The sequence below is a fragment of the Arachis hypogaea genome, chromosome 4, assembly GCF_003086295.3.
Source record: "Arachis hypogaea cultivar Tifrunner chromosome 4, arahy.Tifrunner.gnm2.J5K5, whole genome shotgun sequence".
Classification (NCBI taxonomy): domain Eukaryota; kingdom Viridiplantae; phylum Streptophyta; class Magnoliopsida; order Fabales; family Fabaceae; genus Arachis; species Arachis hypogaea.
Window position 1 is genome coordinate 79452595 of NC_092039.1, and position 23866 is coordinate 79476460.

The 23866-nt window shown below is 38.7% G+C and overlaps 1 non-coding gene across 1 annotated transcript; it reads left to right on the forward strand.

Moving 5' to 3' along the window:
- The first annotated feature begins 22991 nt into the window (after positions 1-22991).
- Positions 22992-23099, forward strand: LOC112798975 (small nucleolar RNA R71). The gene has a single exon (XR_003200567.1). It is a non-coding gene; the product is annotated as a small nucleolar RNA R71 (small nucleolar RNA).
- Positions 23100-23866: the final 767 nt, after the last annotated feature.

Here is a 23866-nt window from a genome sequence, read left to right on the forward strand (position 1 = left end):
TTTAACACCAATGGAAAAATAGGAAACTTAGAGAAGAAAATAAAAATATGCACAAAGTTAAAATGCAATGAATAAAAGTATGCAAATACAATAAATAGAAGATAGTAAAAGAGAATAAGGAAGATAAGTTAAAGAAATGAAGAAGAAGAAAGTGAGAAAGGACGAAGAAAGGAAAGAGGAAAGAATAAGAAAGGAGAGAAAAAAGAGGAAGAATGCAAAATAGGAATCGACGAAGGAAAGAGGAAAGAATATGAAAAGAGAGAAAAAAGAGGAAGAATGGAAAACAGGAATCGACGCATACGCGTGGATAGCAGGTTGAGAATACGACGCATAAGCGTCACTCACGAGTACGTGTGAAAAGACGAAATGGCTGGGTGACACGTACACGTGGGTCACGCATACGCGTTGGGTGGGTTGTGAGCCAGACACACCACCCGCACAGTTCCACCACAACTCTCAGAATAAATATACCAGAGAGCAACATCCAATGTGACGCGTGCGCGTCGGCTATGCGAACGCACGAGTTTCCCCCTTTTTTTAAAAAAAATAAATTAACAAGCTACCAAAGTAAAGCCAGACTTTATTAAATAAGTAAAACCATAACTTAAACGAAATAATCCTAACTAAAAATAAAAATTCAATTTATTACCAATATACATAAAATAGGAAAAATGGAAGAATTTACCATAGTGGGGTGTCTCCCACCTAGCACTTTTAGTTAAAGTCCTTAAGTTAGACATTTGGTAAGCTCCTTGTCATGGTGGCTTGTGCTTGAACTCATCTTGAAACTTCCACCAATGCTTATTGGACTTGGACTTCCAGTAAGCTCCAACATTTCCAAATAAATTCACCAAGCCTTTATGAAGTTCTTCACAAGCTCCGAGCTCCCCAAATTGGTCCTCCTGTATGCCGGGATCCCAAATCTTATTTCTACATCCGTCTTTAAGTTGATCATCATTGTTCCAACCGGGTGCCAAGCAATCCGAATTCTCACTGAGGTATTCAAACAGCTTCCTAGACACAATCAATTGAGAACTATACCAACCATCGCACTTAAACCTTGAACATCCAACCATAACGAACCTAGGATTGTATTGCTAACCACTAACCATCCCCCTTTTACTCTTAAAACCACAATCAATATTTAAATTGTTTGTCACTTAAGAAAACCCAATAAAATTAACCGAAGTATTAAACATCGGGTCGTCTCTCAAGGAATTGCTGGGAAGTGTAGTTATTATTGGTTATGGGAAAGTATATTTTTGGGTTTTGAAATAAGGAACAAGAAAGTAAAATGGTAAGAAAATAAACTAACAACTAAGAAAAATCCTAGCAAGGGTTGAGAATCGGAATTCCTATCCTCATTATCATTGTCAATTGTGATGGTAATTGCAAATTGCTCTCACTTAGTTAACCTCTAAAAATTAACGGAAAGTCAAGTGAGCAAATCAATTTGAGTTCACAAGTCCTAATCGAAGACTAGAGTTAGTGAAACTCAAGCCAACTAGCAACCCTCAATCACCAACCAACAAGAGACTTTGACAATTGAAGAGTCTCCAAATCATTCAATCCAAGTTAAGAGTACAAAAATCTAACTTAAAATCCACCCAAGCATTTTATCAAACACTTGGAAGGTACAAAATAAAAGCATAGAAAAGTAACAATACATAGCAAAATCTAAGACTAACAATTGCAAGAGGAAACAATAACAACAAATTAAAGAAAGCAATCATAAACATGAAAACATAAATTGCATTAATATGGATTAAAGGACATAAGAAGAATTCATAAATCAAATTGGCAACATAAGGAAATCAATAAGAGAAGTAGATAAATCAAAGTACTAGAACAAATAAAAGTAGAAGATAACTAAATTAAAGCAAGGTAGAAATCTAAATTTGAGAAAGAACAAGACAAAAAACCCTAAAACCTAGAGAGAGAAGAGAGCCCTTCTCTCTAGAAAACTACATATAAACCTAAAATTGTGTAAGTGAAATTGTGAATGAATGATTCCTTCCATCCAACTCTACTATGCAGCCTCTAATTAGTATTTTTGGGCATGAAACTGGGTCAAAAGTAGCCCAAAAATTGCCCCAGCATTTCTGTAAATTGCAACATGTAACGCTCTGTCACGCGTATGCATCGCTGAACAAATTCCTGGTCACACGTACGCGTCATCCATGTGTACGCGTCACTTGCCTCTTGTACTAGTCACGCATACGCGTCGTCCACGCGTGCGCGTCGATACTAGATTCTCAAAACCTCAATTTCTTGTGTTCCTTCCACTTTTGCATGCTTCTTTTCCATCCTCTAAGCCATTCCTGCCCTGGAAAATCTGAAATTACTTAACACACATATCACAAAATCGAATGGTAATAATAAAGGATTAAAATTAGCAAATTTAAGGCCAAATAAGCATGTTTTCAATCATAGTACCAAACCAGGAAGGAAAATGTAAAACATGCAAATTATATGAATAAGTATATGAATAATTGATAAAATCCACTCAATTGAATACAAAATTAAACCTAAAATAGTGGTTTATCAATAGCGCGAACCTTCGTCTCCCCCATTTCAAATTTCCCCTTCTCTCTCTTCATCACCACCCTCTCTCTCTCTCATAACTGCCTCCACCTTCGTCGCAGGTTCTCTACCCCTTCCATCGCTGTCGCTGCTGCTACAGCTCCACCGTTCTCATCGAGTCAGAACCTCCGTTGCCGGTCGCGCTCAATGCTTCACATGGATTTGGGGAAGTAGAACCTCCACCGCGAGCCCAGCCTCCACCACCATGACGTCCACAACTCTTTCCACCGAGGCGCATTCCGGCAAGCCACCTCCACTGCTGCAATCTCTACCTCTACTGTTGCTCCACTCTTCTTACTCTGAGGTTGGTTTTGGAATTTTTTTCAATTTCCAATTTAATCTTCTGTGTTTTAAATTTATTATGGTTTAATTAGATTTTAATTTTTCGTTAGTAATTTGATTTTGTTAAACTACTTTTTGTTGTTAGATTGATTTTGAGTAAAATTATAATTTTTTTTATTAGGATTTCTCTTAGTTAATAGGTAATTAAGCATGCTATTGTGATCCTTGGGTTTGTAATTTGAATTTTTTTAGGGTTTGCGATTTAGTTTGATTAATTTAGGTTTGATTCAATACATTAGATTTTGAATTGTTGAAGTGTTTGGAATTCACTAATTTTATTATTTCTTGCGTTGATGACTGTTTTGTTGAGAAATTATTGCTGAGATTGTTTGCTAATTGTTTAATTTTAGTTTAATTTAGTTTAGGTTTACTTTGAATTTCAATTTCAATTTTGATTCAGTTTCAAAGTTAGTTCAGGGTTAGTTTTCTAATTTTAGTGGATTTAAATTGATTAAATTAGGCTAGATTTGATACATTATGTCTTGAATTATTGAAATGTTTAAAATTGTCTAATTGTGTTATTTGATGTGTTGATGACTATTTTGCTGAGAAATTGTTTCTGAGATTGTTTGCTAATTCTTTAATTTTAGTTTAATTTACTTTAGATTTTATTAGAATTTCAGTTTCAATTTTGAATCAATTTCAAATTTAGTTCAGGTTTAGTTTTCTAATCTTAATAGATTTAGGTTGATTAAGTTAAGTTAGATTCAATACATTAGGTCTTCAATTCTTGAAGTATTTGGAATTGTCTAATTGTGTTAATTGCTGCGTTGATGACTGTTATTTGCAGACATGTTGACGAGCAGAGGTGCTGCGGATCATGTAAGACCCAGAACTTTTGAAAAATCTTATTATGAGCTGATTTCAAATTTTATTTATTATTAGAGATTTTATTTTCAGAAATTATTTCATTGAGAATAATTAAATCAAGTTTTGATAATTAAAATGAAGATTTTACTTAATTTCATAATTATTGAGTTATTTTCTATATTTAAATTATAACGTTAGTATTTATGAAATAATAAGAATTTTATATTATTTGGACCAAATAATTAATATTTTAAAATATTAATACTGTTGATTTGGAAAATAAAGAAATTAATTATATTATCTCTAATTATTGGATTTGAACATTTTATTGAAAATAATTTGTGAAATTGATGAACAAATAGTATTTTTATACATTTTTAATGTTGGATTAAAATTTATTTCTAATTACTATATTATCCCTATTTTTATTTGAAATTATAAAACTACCCTTAAACCTAATTTTACCTAAACCCTAATTCCCAAATTGGGAAAACTCTAACCCAGTTACCCTTTGAAAGGGGATTGGACGGAAGGAAATTCTGGAATGGGGGATTGACGAGGGGTCTCCGGACTCCCTCCCCTCACACACTTTTCTTTCTCTTTCTTTTCTTTGTACTTTTCATTTTTATGAATTTTGAAGTTTCAATTTCAGTTTTAATCTTCATCTTTACTTTTATACACTTTCTTTCTTTTCTATTTTGTTAGAGCAATGACCAACTAACTCTTTTCATTGGGTTAGAGAGCTCTATTGTGATTCAACGGATTAAGTGTAGTTCTTATTCTTCTTCTTCTATCTTTTCTCTTGATTTTGCTTGAAAGCTTTCGATCTTCATCCAATTGGGTAGTGATCTTGGAAAAGAAGATATTCATACTTGGATCTCTTCTGAACCTTGGAAGAGGAATGAAGAGATCATGCTAGAAATGCTTTCTCATGTTGTACCAAATTGGGTTTGGAAGGATATGTGACTATAATCCTCCAACACTTGATTTGGGAATGCATGTGGTATAATCAATGACCATACTTCATCTCTTCTCATAAGCAATTGACCAAGGAATTGGCTATTGATCAAGATTTGAGAGATTGAATTACAAGTAATTGTAATTCGATCACTTAAGATTGCCAAGGAGATCAATGAATGATTGAGGAAGAGATGAGAATGAACTTAATCCGGAGGATTGCAATATCTCTTGATCCCAATGTTCATTTTATTTTTAGTTCTTACATTTACTTTTCTTGCCATTTTACTCCTCTGCACTTTATTGCTTTCTTTACTTTTCTGCCATTTACATTTTCTTGTTACCTATCACTCCAATATGATTCGTCTAACTAGGATAATCAATTAACCATTGACTGCTTAATCCGTTAATCTCTGTGGGATTCGACCTCACTCTATTGTGAGTTTTACTTGACGACAATTCGGTACACTTGCCGAAGGGAGATTTGTTGAGAGACAAGTTTCCACGCGCATCAAGTTTATGGCGCCGTTGCCGGGGATTGATTGTGCATCAACAATGATTAAATTAGGAGATCACTAGATTGAGCATTTTTGTTTTGTTGATTTAATTTTCTGTTTGAGTAATTTACTTTCTGTCTTAGTTAACCTCTCCCCTTCCCCCTCTACTCTTTCGTGTTCTTTGTTATTTACCATTCAGTTTGCTAACCCACTAACTGTTTGTGATATTGCCTCACTGGGAATTTCCTCATCTGTGATAATAGAGATTCCAATTTCTTTTGGTGATTATTGTTTGAGACAGAGCTCTCTGCAAGAAAGAAAGGAGCATCCATCATATTTTAGTCAATCAAATTTCATGGGAAACTCTCCACCACCACAGAATGATTCACTTTACTATGCTCATGGTGGGTGGAAGTATCAAGAACATGAAATGGGGTACTTTTCAGAGCCACAAAATGATCCATATTTTGGTGAAATTGATCACTACTCAAGTTGTGGCTGGGAAGATCATAATCAAAGAGATTTCACTTATTCATACCCCATTCATCAAGAGCCATCACCTCTCGATTATACAACCTCACCTCCAAGTATTATATGCCTAAATTTTTCATCATTTGAGTATGCCTCAGCACAAAAGTCTTTACCAAATCCATACAACTCATTTCACCATCCACAAAACTCAGTCCACTACCCACAAGAGTCATACCACTTTCAGAACACACAACCACAAAACAACCAATTCCATTCACAAACCAACCCCGCCCAACCATTACAACCTACCCAACCACCTTTAGATAGACTTGCTAGGATGGAACTCTTCATGGAAGAGCTCAAAAGAAGTAGAGAAGAAAAGAAACTCACTAGGATAGAACTCCTCCTTGAAGAAATAATGAAGACAAACAAAGAGGAGAAAATAGCAAGAAGGGACCATGAAGAAAAATTGAGACAGAATGCACAACTCTATTCTTAAGAACAATTCATTGAAGAGCTGAGAGCACAAAGAGAGACCCCTTCACTCTCTCCAGAAACAGAGGAGTTCATTCAAAGGTCAAGAACAATGGAGGAAGTCAATCAAGGGAGCCACACTCCAATGAAACAGAGAGTTGCATAGAGGGTGAGTTCATTGAAGCACCAATTCAAGAAGTTCTTGATGAAGAGGATGCTCTACCCATCATACAATACCCAAATCCTGAAATCAAGGTGGTAAAGGCAATCAACATGAACCCTAACAAAAGGATGGTGACCAAGAAAAGAAGGACAACATTCATGAAGAAGAAAAGGTCAACCAAAAGCCATCCCACCCCTACCTCAACAAGCAAGTTTACTCAAGCTAACAATAGAAGAAGGCTTGCTGGGGAGAGGCACTCAAAACAAGGGGCATTAACTGGCTCCTCTTTCCTCTTGAGGTCATTCCTCTTAACAAACTGGAAGAAGAGGAAGAAAGTCGTGAACAACATGTCAAGCTAATGACATTAAAAGAGCGCTTGTTGGGAGGCAACCCAACCGTAGGTAACATTTCCTTACTTTGCTTAGTTTACTTTCAATAATTTGGCATATGATTGCACTCTAAGTTTGGTGTTGCCATGCAACAATTTGAATTTCAATCTTCACTGGGTACTTGCAACATTTTAGATTGACAGTGGCACACTAAGTTTGGTGTTGCCACTTAACTTTCATGCAAAGTACCATGCCAACACCACTTATTAATGCAATCAAAATGTCTCTGTTTGTATCGCTTGTGTCCTTATTGTATCCTTAACCCTGCTTGCTGAAATACATGCATACTTACACTTCATTCTAAGACATTCATGATCCATCATGAACCCCATCACCGCTGTTTTAATTGTTGCTTGAGTATAAGCAATCATTCTATGTCTGGTGTGGGAAGGGGAAGAATAGGAGGAAAAGGGCAACAACAATGAAGATAAAATACAAGGTGGTAAAGTTCCTTTCTCCTCTTACTTATTTCCAGCACTTTAGTTTGCATGATTGTCTTTAATGTTCTTTGTATGTATGTGTGCTTGCTCCTTGTGAATAAGCATGTCAAATCTGTCTTTTAAACTTTTTATTGATTAAGGCTGTGTTTTCTAGTCTGAATGTCATTACTGCATCCTTACTTTGCTTACTTGTATGCTTGTCCCTTTTGAATCAAATGAAAAAGAGAATGATTTTTCTTCAAAAGACCAGAGTGGAGTTCATGATATGGAGTAAGTTTCTGAGTTTGTGGTGTAGTCATAAGTTAGCTAAGTTGGTTCAACCATAAGGTGGGGATGACAACTATCTGGCCTGAATACTATACTTTGAATATACCCATGAGACTAAGTAAATAACAAGATCCTAATAAGAAAAAGGGGAAAAGAAAAATGAAAGTGGAAAAATAAAAGAAAAAGAGTAAGCAATAAGGCTAGGCACCAATGGTTTTAATCTTGAAGCATGTGTCTGTAGTGTTCCTATGTGAGAAATTTACTTGGATGAATAAGCTCTTAGGGGTGCCTTATCACTTGGTAACTTGGGTTAACTAACTCGGGATTATCAGCTGAAAGTCCACTATCAAGAGTAACCCTCATTACAGAGCATTTAGTAACCCAAAGAGGTGCTGGACACCAAGGTCTCAAGAAGGAAAATAAATGAACCAGATGCCTGTGGTGTGTATGTATAGGGGAGAGACTTGAGGGAGTAAGTCCTTAGGGGTGTCTCAACACCTAGCACCTTGAACCAACTGGTTCGGGAGTGTTGGCTGAAAGCTTATCTTAAAGAGTTGCCCCCTTACAGAGCACTTAGCTTGAAGAACACAAATAAGCCTTGGAATGACAATAAAAGGATCAATAAAAGTCTCATGGGATGTAAGCAGAGTCAGTGCTTTAGGACATGATAAAGGTCTGAAAGCCAGTAATGGAATGAACCTAAGTTGCTATGCATGAAACCACCATAAAATCAGTGACACGACTTCCACAAAAATGACTCATTTCTCTTGGCATTCCATTCATCATTCTCTTGTTCCAGAACTTGCTTAGGGACAAGCAAGCTTTAAGTTTGGTGTTGTGATGCCAGGGCATTTTGGCCAGTTTCACTGACCTTTTCTTTACTGTTTTTAGGGTAGTTTCATGCATTTTCTTAGGAAATAAGCAAGTATTTGGTTGAAAATGCAATCATACCATGATTCACACAATCATTGTGAATTTTGAATGATTTCATGAGAATTATGCATGAATTATATGATAAATTGGATGATGCATGATCCCATGATTAAGAGCAAGACTTTGATGCACTTTGTTTGATTGACTTCAGGCCAAAATAAGAAGAGAAGAGCCACGTTAGTGGCTATGTTAGTTACACTAACGTGGGCACTAACGTGGAAGGAAGGAAAGCCCCAACGTTAGTGAGAAAAGTTAGTGGCTTTAACTTTGAAGAAAGGAAATGGAGCCAACGTTAGTGACACTTAACATTATCACTAACGTTGGACCAAGCTCATAAGTGGCCACGTTAGTTGCCACGTTAACTTAGTTAACGTGGCCTCTAACGTTAAGAAGAAAAGGGGACGCCAACGTTACTGACATTCAACTTTATCACTAACGTTGGCCAAGTCACAAGAAGCCACGTTAACTCCCACGTTAACCTAGTTAACGTGGAAGCTAACGTGAAGAAACAAGGTTGTCGACAACGTTAGTGACACCAAACATTGTCACTAACGTTGGAAGAAACCCACACTATCCCCAAGAAGCCACGTTAACTCCCACGTTAACTTAGTTAACATGGAAGTTAACATGAAGAAGAAAGGTGATCGCCAATGTTAGTGACACCCAACATTGTCACTAACGTTGGAAGGAGCCCACACAAGCCACAAGTGGGCATGAAATTGGAGCACAAACAAGAGGCATCTTTTAAGCCCCAAAAACACCAAAGCAATAAAGCCAAGTCACCCTGGACCTCAATTTGATTCACTTTTCTTGGACCACCCAACCTCAAGGAAGCAAGCCCACAAGTGTCAACCAATCAAGGCCACAAGAAGCATCTAGAATAGGAATTTTCATTTAATTGTAATTTGCTTTTAATTTCATTTTGTAATTTAGGAGAGCCTATATAAAGGCTTTAGTTTTTACTTTGAAAGGGGATTGGACGGAAGGAAATTCTGGAATATGGGATTGACGAGGGGTCTTCAGACTCCCTCCCCTCACACACTTTTCTTTCTCTTTCTTTTCTTTGTACTTTTCATTTTTATGAATTTTAAAGTTTCAATTTCATTTTTAATCTTCATCTTTACTTTTATACACTTTCTTTCTTTTCTATTTTGTTAGAGCAATGACCAACTAACTCTTTTCATTGGGTTAGAGAGCTCTATTGTGATTCAACGGATTAAGTGTAGTTCTTATTCTTCTTCTTCTATCTTTTCTCTTGATTTTGCTTGAAAGCTTTCGATCATCATCCAATTGGGTAGTGATCTTGGAAAAGAAGCTATTCATACTTGGATCTCTTCTGAACCTTGGAAGAGGAATGAAGAGATCATGCTAGAAATGCTTTCTCATGTTGTACCAAATTGGGTTTGGAAGGATATGTGACTATAATCCTCCAACACTTGATTTGGGAATGCATGTGGTATAATCAGTGACCATACTTCATCTCTTCTCATGAGCAATTGACCAAGGAATTGGCTATTGATCAAGATTTGAGAGATTAAATTATAAGTAACTGTAATTCGATCACTTAAGATTGCCAAGGAGATCAATGAATGATTGAGGAAGAGATGAGAATGAACTTAATCCGGAGGATTGCAATATCTCTTGATCCCAATGTTCATTTTATTTTTAGTTCTTACATTTACTTTTCTTGCCATTTTACTCCTCTGCACTTTATTGCTTTCTTTACTTTTCTGCCATTTACATTTCCTTGTTATCTATCACTCCAATATGATTCATCTAACTAGGATAATCAATTAACCATTGATTGCTTAATCCGTTAATCTCTGTGGGATTCGACCTCACTCTATTGTGAGTTTTACTTGACGACAATTCGGTACACTTGCCGAAGGGAAATTTGTTGAGAGACAAGTTTCCACCCGCATCAAATTTATGCATAAACTTGATGCAGGTGGAAACTGTCTCTCAACAAATTTCCTTCGGCAAGTGTACCGAATTTGTCGTCAAGTAAAAACTCACAATAGAGTGAGGTCGAATCCCACAGGGATTGATTGATCAAGCAACTTTAATTAGAAGAATGTTCTAGTTGAGCGAATTCATAATTTGGGTTGAGATTTGCAGAAAATAAAATGGCGGGAATGTAAATAACAGAAAAAGTAAATGCTAGAATTAAAGGGCTGAAAGTAAATGACTAAAAGTAAATTGCAGAATTGTAAAAGGGAATGGGGTGTTTGCTCATGAAAGTAAACATAGAAATTAAAGAGAATGGGTGAGATCAGAATTGGGGAGTTCATTGGGCGCAGGAGATGTTGCAATTCTCCGGATCAAGTTCATTTTCATCTCTTCCTCAATCAATGCACTCATTGATCTCCTTGGCAATCTTAATTGATTGAATTACAATTTCTTGCAATTCAATCTCTCAAATCTTGATCAATAGCCAATTCCTTGGTCAATTGCTCATGAGAAAAGATGAAGTGTGGTCACTGATTATACCACATGCATTTCCCAAATCAAGTATTGAGAGGATTATAGTCACATCTCCATCCAAACCCAATTTGGTCCAGCATGAGAAAGCATTTCTAGCTTGATCTCTTCATTCCTCTTTCAAGGCTTAGAAGAGATCCAAGTTTGAATAGCTTCTTTTCCAAGATAACTACCCAATGGGATGAAGATCGAAAGCTTTCAAGTAAAATCAAGAGAAAAGATAGAAGAAGAATAATGAAAACTAGTATTGATCCATCAACTTACAACAGAGCTCCCTAACCCAATGAAAGGGGTTTAGTTGTTCATAGCTCTAGAAAATGAAAACAAAGATGGAGAATACATCATGGAACTAGAAGAGCAGAGTAAAAATACAGAGAGTAGTGCTATTTTCCCAACTTCTAGAACTCCTTAAATAATTCAAAGCTACTCCTATATATACTACTCTTCTCAGCTTCTAGTTGGCTCTTCAAGTCTTAGGCCTTTGGATCTTGAGTTTTGAAGCCGTTCTCTTCTTCATTTGGGCTTGGTTTTACTTGTAGAGAGAAAGTGTGAAGTGGGCAGACACTTTAGCTCAGGACGTTAGGGGTGTTAACGTTTTAGTGAAAGTATGAGTTCGAGAACGTTAGTGACACTCAACATTGTCACTAACGTTCCAATGTACCCCTTTGCCTCACGTTAGAGCCCACGTTAACTAGGTTAACGTGGCTTCTAACGTGGCCTTGCCAACCTTCGAGAACATTAGTGACACTTAACATTGTCACTAACGTTCCAATGTGCCCCTATGTCTCACGTTAGAGTCCACGTTAACTAGGTTAACGTGGCTTCTAACGTGGCCATTCTTAGCCATCCCCAACGTTAGTGACAATGTTGAGTGTCACTAACGTTGGCTCATCTTTCACTCATCAACGTTAGCTTTCCACGTTAACTAAGTTAACATGGAAGTTAACGTGGCTCCTTGGGGTTTTGTGGTTGCTTCCAACGTTAGTGACAATGTTGGGTGTCACTAACGTTGTCGACCACCCTTGCCTCTTATGTTAGCTCCCATGTTAACCAAGTTAACGTGGGAGTTAACGTGGTACATTAAACCTGAGGCCAACGTTAGTGACAATGTTGAGTGTCACTAACGTTGGCTTCCTTCCCCCTTTTAACGTTAGAGGTCATGTTAACTAAGTTAACGTGGACTCTAACGTGGCCACTTATGATCATTGGCCAACGTTAGTGATAATGTTAAGTGTCACTAACGTTGGCTCAAAGTCCCTTCTTCACATTAGAGTTCAAGTTAACTTAGTTAACGTGACTCTTAACGTGGGCAATGATGGCTTCAAGAGCGTTATTGGCAATCACTTTTCTCATTAACTTTGCAAGTTACCTCCCATTCCACGTTAGTGGTAACGTTAATTAGATTAACGTGACTGCTAAGTAGTTCTTCCTTGCTTCCTTTGGTCCTGAAATCAAGCAATAGAGTTCATCAAAGTTCTAGTCCAAGTCATGGGTAATGCAACATACAATTTGTTACTAAACTCATGCAAAATCCTCATGAAATCATGTAAAATTCACAATGTATGCTTGAATCAAGGTGTAAGTGAATATCTACCCAAAACTAGCTTATTTCCTAAAGAAATGCATGAAACTACCTTAAAAATAGTAAAGAAAAGGTCAGTGAAACTGGCCAAGATGCCCTGGCATCACAACACCAAACTTAAAGCTTGCTTGTCCCTAAGCAAGTACTGGAACAAGAGAATGATGAATGGAATGCCAAGAGAAATGAGTCATTCTTGTGGAAGTCATGTCACTGATTTTATGGTGGTTTCATACATAGCAACTTAGGTTTATTCCATTACTGGCTTTCAGACCTTTATCATGTCCTAAAACACTGACTCTGCTTACATCCCATGAGACTTTTATTGATCCTTTTATTGTCATTCCAGGGCTTATTTGTGTTCTTTAAGCTAAGTGCTCTGTAAAGGGGCAACTCTTTAAGATAAGTTTTCAGCCAACACTCCCGAACCAGTTGGTTCAAGGTGCTAGGTGTTGAGACACCCCTAAGGACTTACTCCCTCAAGTCTCTCCCCTATACATACACACCACAGGCATCTGGTTCATTTATTTTCCTTCTTGAGACCTTGGTGTCCAGCACCTCTTTGGGTTACTAAATGCTCTGTAATGAGGGTTACTCTTGATAGTGGACTTTCAGCTGATAATCCCGAGTTAGTTAACCCAAGTTACCAAGTGATAAGGCACCCCTAAGAGCTTATTCATCCAAGTAAATTTCTCACACAGGAACACCACAGACACATGCTTCAAGATTAAAACCATTGGTGCCTAGCCTTATTGCTTACTCTTTTTCTTTTATTTTTCCACTTTCATTTTTCTTTTCCCCTTTTTCTTATTAGGATCTTGTTATTTACTTAGTCTCATGGGTATATTCAAAGTATAGTATTCAGGCCAGATAGTTGTCATCCCCACCTTATGGTTGAACCAACTTAGCTAACTTATGACTACACCACAAACTTAGAAACTTACTCCATATCATGAACTCCACTCTGGTCTTTTGAAGAAAAATCATTCTCTTTTTCATTTGATTCAAAAGGGACAAGCATACAAGTAAGCAAAGTAAGGATGCAGTAATGACATTCAGACTAGAAAACACAGCCTTAATCAATAAAAAGTTTAAAAGACAGATTTGACATGCTTATTCATAAGGAGCAAGCACACATACATACAAAGAACATTGAAGACAATCATGCAAACTAAAGTGCTGGAAATAAGTAAGAGGAGAAAGGAACTTTACCACCTTGTATTTTATCTTCATTGTTATTGCCCTTTTCCTCCTATTCTTCCCCTTCCCACACCAGACATAGAATGATTGCTTATACTCAAGCAACAATTAAAACAGCGGTGATGGGATTCATGATGGATCATGAATGTCTTAGAATGAAGTGTAAGTATGCATGTGTTTCAGCAAGCAGGGTTAAGGATACAATAAGGACACAAGAGATACAAACAGAGACATTTTGATTGCATTAATAAGTGGTGTTGGCATGGTACTTTGCATGAAAGTTAAGTGGCAACACCAAACTTAGTGTGCCACTGTCAATCTAGAATGTTGCAAGTACCCAGTGAAGATTGAAATTCAAAGTGTTGCATGGCAACACCAAACTTAGAGTGTAATCATATGCCAAATTATTGAAAGTAAACTAAGCAAAACAAGGAAATGTTACCTACGGTTGGGTTGCCTCCCAACAAGCGCTCTTTTAATGTCATTAGCTTGACATGTTGTTCACGACTTTCTTCCTCTTCTTCCAGTTTGTTAAGAGGAATGACCTCAAGAGGAAAGAGGAGCCAGTTAATGCCCCTTGTTTTGAGTGCCTCTCCCCAGCAAGCCTTCTTCTATTGTTAGCTTGAGTAAACTTGCTTGTTGAGGTAGGGGTGGGATGGCTTTTGGTTGACCTTTTCTTCTTCATGAATGTTGTCCTTCTTTTCTTGGTCACCATCCTTTTGTTAGGGTTCATGTTGATTGCCTATACCACCTTGATTTCAGGATTTGGGTATTGTATGACGGGTGGAGCATCCTCTTCATCAAGAACTTCTTGAATTGGTAGTTCAATGAACTCACCCTCTATGCAACTCTCTGTTTCATTGGAGTGTGGGCTCCCTTGATTGACTTCCTCCATTGTTCTTGACCTTTGAATGAACTCCTCTGTTTCTGGAGAGAGTGAAGTGGTCTCTCTTTGTGCTCTCAGCTCTTCAATGAATTGTTCTTCAGAATAGAGTTGTGCATTCTGTCTCAATTTTTCTTCATGGTCCCTTCTTGCTATTTTCTCCTCTTCATTTGTCTTCATTATTTCTTCAAGGAGGAGTTCTATCCTAGTGAGTCTCTCTTCTTCTCTACTTCTTTTGAGCTCTTCCATGAAGAGTTCCATCCTAGCAAGTCTATCTAAAGGTGGTTAGGTAGGTTGTAATGGTTGGGCGGGGTTGGTTTGTGAATGAAATTGGTTGTTTTGTGGTTGTGTGTTCTGAAAGTGGTATGACTCTTCTGGGTAGTGGACTGAGTTTTGTGGATGGTGAAATGAGTTGTATGGATTTGGTAAAGACTTTTGTGCTGAGGCATACTCAAATGATGAAGAATTTAGGCATATAATACTTGGAGGTGAGGTTGTATAATTGAGAGGTGATGGCTCTTGATGAATGGGGTATGAATAAGTGAAATCTCTTTGATTATGATCTTCCCAGCCACAACTTGAGTAGTGATCAATTTCACCAAAATATGGATCATTTTGTGGCTCTGGAAAGTACCCCATTTCATGTTCTTGATACTCCCACCCACCATGAGCATAGTAAAGTGAATCATTCTATGGTGGTGGAGAGTTTCCCATGAAATTTGATTGACTAAAATATGATGGATGCTCCTTTCTTTCCTGCAGAGAGCTCTGTCTCAAACAATAATCACCAAAAGAAATTGGAATCTCCATTGTCACAGATGAGGAAATTCCCAGTGAGGCAATATCACAAACAGTTAGTGGGTTAGCAAACTGAATGGTAAATAACAAACAACACGAAAGAGTAGAGGGGGAAGGGGAGAGGTTAACTAAGACAGAAAGTAAATTACTCAAACAGAAAATTAAATCAACAAAACAAAAATGCTCAATCTAGTGATCTCCTAATTTAATCATTGTTGATGCACAATCAATCCCCGGCAACGGCGCCATAAACTTGATGCGGGTGGAAACTTGTCTCTCAACAAATCTCCCTTCGGCAAGTGTACCGAATTGTCGTCAAGTAAAACTCACAATAGAGTGAGGTTGAATCCCACAGAGATTAACGGATTAAGTAGTCAATGGTTAATTGATTATCCTAGTTAGACGAATCATATTGGAGTGATAGGTAACAAGGAAATGTAAATGGCAGAAAAGTAAAGAAAGCAATAAAGTGCAGAGGAGTAAAATGGCAAGAAAAGTAAATGTAAGAACTAAAAATAAAATGAACATTGGGATCAAGAGATATTGCAATCCTCCGGATTAAGTTCATTCTCATCTCTTCCTCAATCATTCATTAATCTCCTTGGTAATCTTAAGTGATCGAATTACAATTACTTGTAATTCAATCTCTCAAATCTTGATCAATAGCCAATTCCTTGGTCAATTGCTCATGAGAAGAGATGAAGTATGGTCACTGATTATACCACATGCATTCCCAAATCAAGTGTTGGAGGATTATAGTCACATATCCATCCAAACCCAATTTGGTACAACATGAGAAAGCATTTCTAGCATGATCTCTTCATTCCTCTTCCAAGGTTCAGAAGAGATCCAAGTATGAATAGCTTCTTTTCCAAGATCACTACCCAATTGGATGAAGATCGAAAGCTTTCAAGCAAAATCAAGAGAAAAGATAGAAGAAGAAGAATAAGAACTACACTTAATCCGTTGAATCACAATTGAGCTCTCTAACCCAATGAAAAGAGTTAGTTGGTCATTGCTCTAACAAAATAGAAAAGAAAGAAAGTGTATAAAAGTAAAGATGAAGATTAAAACTGAAATTGAAACTTCAAAATTCATAAAAATGAAAAGTACAAAGAAAAGAAAGAGAAAGAAAAGTGTGTGAGGGGAGGGAGTCCGAAGTCCCCTCGTCAATCCCCCATTCCTGAATTTCCTTCCGTCCAATCCCCTTTCAAAGTAAAAACTAAAGCCTTTATATAGGCTCTCCTAAATTACAAAATGAAATTAAAAGCAAATTACAATTAAATGAAAATTCCTATTCTAGATGCTTCTTGTGGCCTTGATTGGTTGACACTTGTGGGCTTGCTTCCTTGAGGTTGGGTGGTTGGTAGCGCGAAATTGTGAACAATACTTTTTCACAACTCTTCATAATCCCCGGTCATGAACCCCAAAAACTTGGTGTTCAATACCATGGCATTACACAACTTCGCACAACTAACCAGCAAGTGCACTGGGTCGTCCAAGTAATAAACCTTATGCGAGTAAGGGTCGATCCCACGGAGATTGTTAGTATTGAAGCAAGCTATGGTCATCTTGTAAATCTTAGTCAGGCAAACTCAAATGTATATGATGATGAACGAAAATAACACAAAGGTAAAGATAGAGATACTTATGTAATTCATTGGTAGGAACTTCAGATAAGCGCATGAAGATGCCTTCCCTTCCGTCTCTCTGCTTTCCTACTGTCTTCATCCAATCCTTCTTACTCCTTTCCATGGCAAGCTTAAGCAAGGGTTTCACCGTTGTCAGTGGCTACCTCCCATCCTCTCAGTGAAAGCGATTGCATATGCTCTGTCACAGCATAGCGGAATTCATCTGTCGGTTCTCAATCAGGCCGGAATAGAATCCAGTGATTCTTTTGCGTCTGTCACTAACGCCCCGCCCTCAGGAGTTTGAAGCACGTCACAGTCATTCAGTCATTGAATCCTACTCAGAATACCACAGACAAGGTTAGACCTTCCGGATTCTCTTGAATGCCGCCATCAGTTCTCGCCTATACCACGAAGACTCTGATCTCACGGAATGGTTGGCTCGTTTGTCAGACGAGCACTCGGTTGTCAGGCGATCAACCATGCATCGTGCAATCAGGAATCCAAGAGATATTCACTAGAGCCTTGATTGCTTGTAGAACAAGAGTGGTTGTCAGTCACCTTGTTCATGGGTGAGAATGATGATGAGTGTCACGGATCATCACATTCATCAAGTTGAAGAACAAGTGATATCTTAGAACAAGAACAAGCGGAATTGAATGGAAGAACAATAGTAATTGCATTAATACTCGAGGTACAGCAGAGCTCCACACCTTAATCTATGGTGTGTAGAAACTCCACCGTTGAAAATACATAAGCATGAGGTCTAGGCATGGCCGAATGGCCAGCCTCCCAATGATCTAAGAACTAAAATGTCCAAAGATGATCTAGAGATCTAAAGTGATCAAAAGATTTCTAATACAATAGTCAAAGGTCCTACTTATAGAAAACTAGTAGCCTAAGGTGTACAGAAATGAGTAAATGACATAAAAATCCTCTTCCGGGCCCACTTGGTGTGTGCTTGGGCTGAGCAATGAAGCATTTTTCGTGCAGAGACTCTTCTTGGAGTTAAACGCCAGCTTTAGTGCCAGTTTGGGCGTTTAACTCCCATTTGGGTGCCAGTTCCAGCGTTTAACGCTGGGATTTCTGAGGGTGACTTTGAACGCCGGTTTGGGCCATCAAATCTTGGGCAAAGTATGGACTATCATATATTGCTGGAAAGCCCAGGATGTCTACTTTCCAACGCCGTTGAGAGCGCGCCAATTGGGCTTCTGTAGCTCCAGAAAATCCACTTTGAGTGTAGGGAGGTCAGAATCCAACAGCATCTGCAGTCCTTTTTAGTCTCTGAATCAGATTTTTGCTCAGGTCCCTCAATTTCAGCCAGAAAATACCTGAAATCACAGAAAAACACACAAACTCATAGTAAAGTCCAGAAAAGTGAATTTTAACTAAAAACTAATAAAAATATACTAAAAACTAACTAGATCATACCAAAAACATACTAAAAACAATGCCAAAAAGTATACAAATTATCCGCTCATCACAACACCAAACTTAAATTGTTGCTTGTCCCCAAGCAACTGAAAATCAAATAGGATAAAAAGAAGAGAATATGCAATGAATTCCAAAAACATCTATGAAGATCAGTATTAATTAGATGAGCGGGGCTTTTAGCTTTTTGCCTCTGAACAGTTTTGGCATCTCACTCTATCCTTTGAAATTCAGAATGGTTGGCTTCTTTAGGAACTTAGAATCCAGATAGTGTTATTGATTCTCCTAGTAGAGTATGATGATTCTTGAACATAGCTACTTATTGAGTCTTGGTTGTGGCCCAAAGCACTCTGTCTTCCAGTATTACCACCGGATACATACATGCCACAGACACATAATTGGGTGAACCTTTTCAGATTGTGACTCAGCTTTGCTAAAGTCCCCAATTAGAGGTGTCCAGGGTTCTTAAAGCACACTCTTATTTGCCTTGGATCACAACTCTTATTTCTCTATTTTTTTTTTCGTTTTCTTTTTCTTCTTTTTTTTTCTTCTTTTTTTTTCGGTTTTTTTTTTTGAATAGAAATGCTTTTTCTTGCTTCAAGAATCATTTTATTAATTTTTCAGATCCTCAGTAACATGTCTCCTTTTTCATCATTCTTTCAAGAGCCAACATTCATAAATCACAAATTCAAGATACATATGCACTGTTTAAGCATACATTCAGAGAACAAGAGCATTGCCACCACATCAAAATAATTAAACTGTTATAAAATTCAAAATTCATGCAATTCTTTCCTTTTCAATTAAGCATGTTTTTATTCAAGAAAGGTGATGGATTCATAGGACATTCATAACTTTAAGGCATAGACACTAAGACACTAATGATCACAAGACACAAACATGGATAAACATAAGCATAAAATTCGAAAAACAGAAGAATAAAGAACAAGGAAATCGAAGAACGGGTCCACCTTAGTGATGGCGGCTCTTTCTTCCTCTTGAAGATCCTATGGAGTGCTTAAGCTCCTCAATGTCCCTTCCTTGTCTTTGTTGCTCCTCCCTCATGATTCTTTGATCTTCTCTAATTTCATGAAGGATGATGGAGTGTTCTTGATGCTCCACCCTTAGTTGTCCCATGTTGGAACTCAATTCTCCTAGGGAGGTGTTCAATTGCTCCCAATAGTTTTGTGGAGGAAAGTGCATCCCTTGAGGAATCTCAGGGATCTCATGATGAGTGGGATCTCTTGTGTGCTCCATCCTCTTCTTAGTGATGGGCTTGTCCTCATCAATGGGGGTGTCTCCCTCTATGTCAACTCCCACTGAATAACAGAGGTGACAAATGAGATGAGGAAAGGCTAACCTTGCCAAGGTAGAGGACTTGTCCGCCACCTTATAGAGTTCTTGGGCTATAACCTCATGAACCTCTATTTCTTCTCCAATCATGATGCTATGGATCATGATAGCCCGGTCTATGGTAACTTCGGACCGGTTGCTAGTGGGAATGATTGAGCGTTGTATAAACTCTAACCATCCTCTAGCCACGGGCTTGAGGTCATGCCTTCTTAATTGAACCGACTTTCCTCTTGAATCTCTCTTCCATTGGGCGCCCTCTTCACATATGACTGTGAGGACTTGGTCCAACCTTTGATCAAAGTTGACCCTTCTAGTGTAAGAATGCTCATCTCCTTGCATCATAGGCAAGTTGAACGCCACCCTCACACTTTCCGGACTAAAATCCAAGTATTTCCCCCGAACCATAGTAAGATAATTCTTTGGATTCGGGTTCACACTTTGGTCATGGTTCTTGGTGATCCATGCATTGGCATAGAACTCTTGAACCATCAAGATTCCGACTTGTTGAATGGGGTTGGTAAGAACTTCCCAACCTCTTCTTCGGATCTCATGTCGGATCTCCGGATATTCACCCTTTTTGAGTGAAAAAGGGACCTCGGGGATCACCTTCTTCAAGGCCACAACTTCATAGAAATGGTCTTGATGCACCCTTGAGATGAATCTCTCCATCTCCCATGACTCGGAGGTGGAAGGCTTTGCCTTCCCTTTCCTCTTTCTAGAGGTTTCTCCGGCCTTGGATGCCATAAATGGTTATGGAAAAACGAAAAGCTATGCTTTTACCACACCAAACTTAAAATGTTTGCTCGTCCTCGAGCAAAAGAAGAAAGAAGAGAGTAGAAGAAGAAGAAATGGAGGAGATGGAGAGGGCTTTGTGTTCGGCCAAAAGGGAGAAGAAGTAGTGTTTAAGGTGTGTGAAAATGAAGGAGTGAAGGAGGGTTTATATAGGAGAGGGGGAGAGAGAGGTTCGGCCATTTGAGGGTGGGTTTGGGTGGGAAAGTGGTTTGAATTTGAATGGTGAGGTAGGTGGGGTTTTATGAAGGATGGATGTGAGTGGTGAAGAGAAAGATGGGATTTGATAGGTGAGGGGTTTTTGGGGAAGAGGTATTGAGGTGATTGGTGAATGGGTGAAGAAGAGAGAGAGAGTGGTAGGGTAGGTGGGGATCCTGTGGGGTCCACAGATCCTGAGGTGTCAAGGAAAAGTCATCCCTGCATCAAATGGCACTCAAAATCACGTTTTGAGCCAATTCTGGCGTTAAACGCCGGGCTGGTGCCCATTTCTGGCGTTTAACGCCAGCTTCTTGCCCCTTTCTGGCGTTTAACGCCAGTCTGGTTCCCCTTTCTGGCGTTAAACGCCCAGAATGGTGCCAGACTGGGCGTTAAACGCCCACCAGCTAACCTCACTGGCGTTTAAACGCCAGTGGGTGCATCCTCCAGGGTGTGCTGTTTTTCTTCCTGTTTTTCATTCTGTTTTTGCTTTTTTCATGGATTTTGTGACTTTTTATGATCATCAACCTACAAAAGAGATAAAATAACAAAAGAAAATAATTAATTATAAAACATTGGGTTGCCTCCCAACAAGCGCTTCTTTATTGTCATTAGCTTGACAGAGGACTCTCATGGAGCCTCAGAAATGCTCAGAACCATGTTGGAACCTCCCAACACCAAACTTAGAGTTTGAATGTGGGGGTTCAACACCAAACTTAGAGTTTGGTTGTGGCCTCCCAACACCAAACTTAGAGTTTGACTGTGGGGGCTCTGTTTGGCTCTGTTTTGAGAGAAGCTCTTCATGCTTCCTCTCCATGAAGACAGAGGGATATCCTTGGGCCTTAAACACCAAGGATTCTTCATTCACTTGAATGATCAACTCTCCTCTATCAACATCAATCACAGCCTTTGCTGTGGCTAGGAAGGGTCTGCCAAGGATGATGGATTCATCCATGCACTTCCCAGTCTCTAGGACTATGAAATCAGTAGGGATGTAAGATCTTCAACTTTGACCAGAACATCCTCTACAAGTCCATGGGCTTGTTTTCTTGAGTTGTCTGCCATCTCTAGTGAGATCCTTGCAGCTTGCACCTCAAAGATCCCTAGCTTCTCCATTACAGAGAGAGGCATGAGGTTTACACTTGACCCTAAGTCACACAAGGCCTTCTTGAAGGTCATGGTGCCTATGGTACAAGGTATAGAAAACTTCCCAGGATCCTGCCTCTTTTGAGGCAGTTTCTGCCTAGACAAGTCATTCAGTTCTTTGGTGAGCAAAGGGGATTCATCCTCCCAAGTCTCATTTCCAAATAACTTGTCATTTAGCTTCATGATTGCTCCAAGGTATTTAGCAACTTGCTCTTCAGTGACATACTCATCCTCTTCAGAGGAAGAATACTCATCAGAGCTCATGAATGGCAGGAGTAAGTCCAATGGAATCTCTATGGTCTCAGTTTGAGCCTCAGATTCCCAAGGTTCCTCATTGGGGAACTCATTGGGGGCCAGTGGACGTCCAGTGAGGTCTTCCTCAGTGGCGTTCACTGCCTCTTCTTTCTCCCAGGATTCGGCCAATTTGATGGCTTTGCACTCTCCTTTTGGATTTTCTTCTGTATTGCTTGGGAGAGTACTAGGAGGGAGTTCAGTAATTTTCTTGCTCAGCTGACCCACTTATCCTTCCAAATTCCTAATGGAGGACCTAGTTTCAGTCATGAAACTTTGAGTGGTTTTGATTAGATCAGAGACCATGGTTGCTAAGTTAGAGGTATTCTGCTTAGAACTCTCTGTCTGTTGCTGAGAAGATGATGGAAAAGGCTTGCTATTGCTAAACCTGTTTCTTCCACCATTGTTGTTATTGAAACCTTGTTGAGGTCTCTGTTGATCCTTCCATGAAAGATTTGGATGATTCCTCCATGAAGGATTGTAGGTGTTTCCATAGGGTTCTCCCATGTAATTCACCTCTTCTATTGAAGGGTTCTCAGGATCATAAGCTTCTTCCTCAGATGAAGCTTCCTTAGTACTGCTTGGTGCATTTTGCATTCCAGACAGACTTTGAGAAATCATATTGACTTGTTGGGTCAATATTTTGTTCTGAGCCAATATGGCATTCAGAGTGTCAATCTCAAGAACACCTTTCTTCTGACTAGTTCCATTGTTCACAGGATTTCTTTCAGAAGTGTACATGAATTGGTTATTTGTAACCATTTCAATCAGTTCTTGAGCCTCAGTAGGCGTCTTCTTCAGATGAAGAGATCCTCCAGAAGAGCTATCCAAAGACATCTTGGACAGTTCAGAGAGACCATCATAGAAAATACCTATGATGCTCCATTCAGAAAGCATATCAGTGGGACACTTTCTGATCAATTGTTTGTATCTTTCCCAAGCTTCATAGAGGGATTCTCCTTCCTTCTGTCTGAAGGTTTGGACTTCCACTCTAAGCTTACTCAATTTTTGAGGTGGAAAGAACTTTGCCAAGAAGGCATTGACTAGCTTTTCCCAAGAGTCCAGGCTTTCTTTAGGTTGAGAGTCCAACCATGTTCTAGCTCTGTCTCTTACAGCAAAAGGGAATAGCATAAGTCTGTAGACCTCAGGGTCAACCCCATTAGTCTTAACAGTGTCACAGATTTGCAAGAACTCAGCTAAAAACTGATGAGGATCTTCCAATGGAAGTCCATGGAACTTGCAATTCTGTTGCATTAGAGAAACTAATTGAGGCTTAAGCTCAAAGTTGTTTGCTCCAATGGCAGGGATAGAGATGCTTCTCCCATAGATGTCGGGAGTAGGTGCAGTAAAGTCACCCAGCACCTTCCTTGCATTGTTGGCATTGTTGTTGTTTTCGGCTGCCATTTGTTCTTCTTCCTTGAAGAATTCGTTCAGGTGCTCTAAAGAGAGTTGTGCTTTGGCTTCTCTTAGCTTTCTCTTCAAGGTCCTTTCAGGTTCAGGATCAGCCTCAACAAGAATGCCTTTGTCTTTGCTCCTGCTCATAAGAAAGAGAAGGGAACAAGAAAATGTGGAATCCTCTATGTCACAGTATAGAGATTCCTTAAGGTGTCAGAGGAAAAGAAGAGTAGAAGACAGAAGTGGAAAATTCGAACTTAACAAAGGAGATGGAGTTCGAATTTTGCATTAAGGGATAGTGTTAGTCCATAAATAGAAGGATGTGAGAAGGAGGGAAGTAATTTTCGAAAATTAAGTGGAAAAAAAATTTG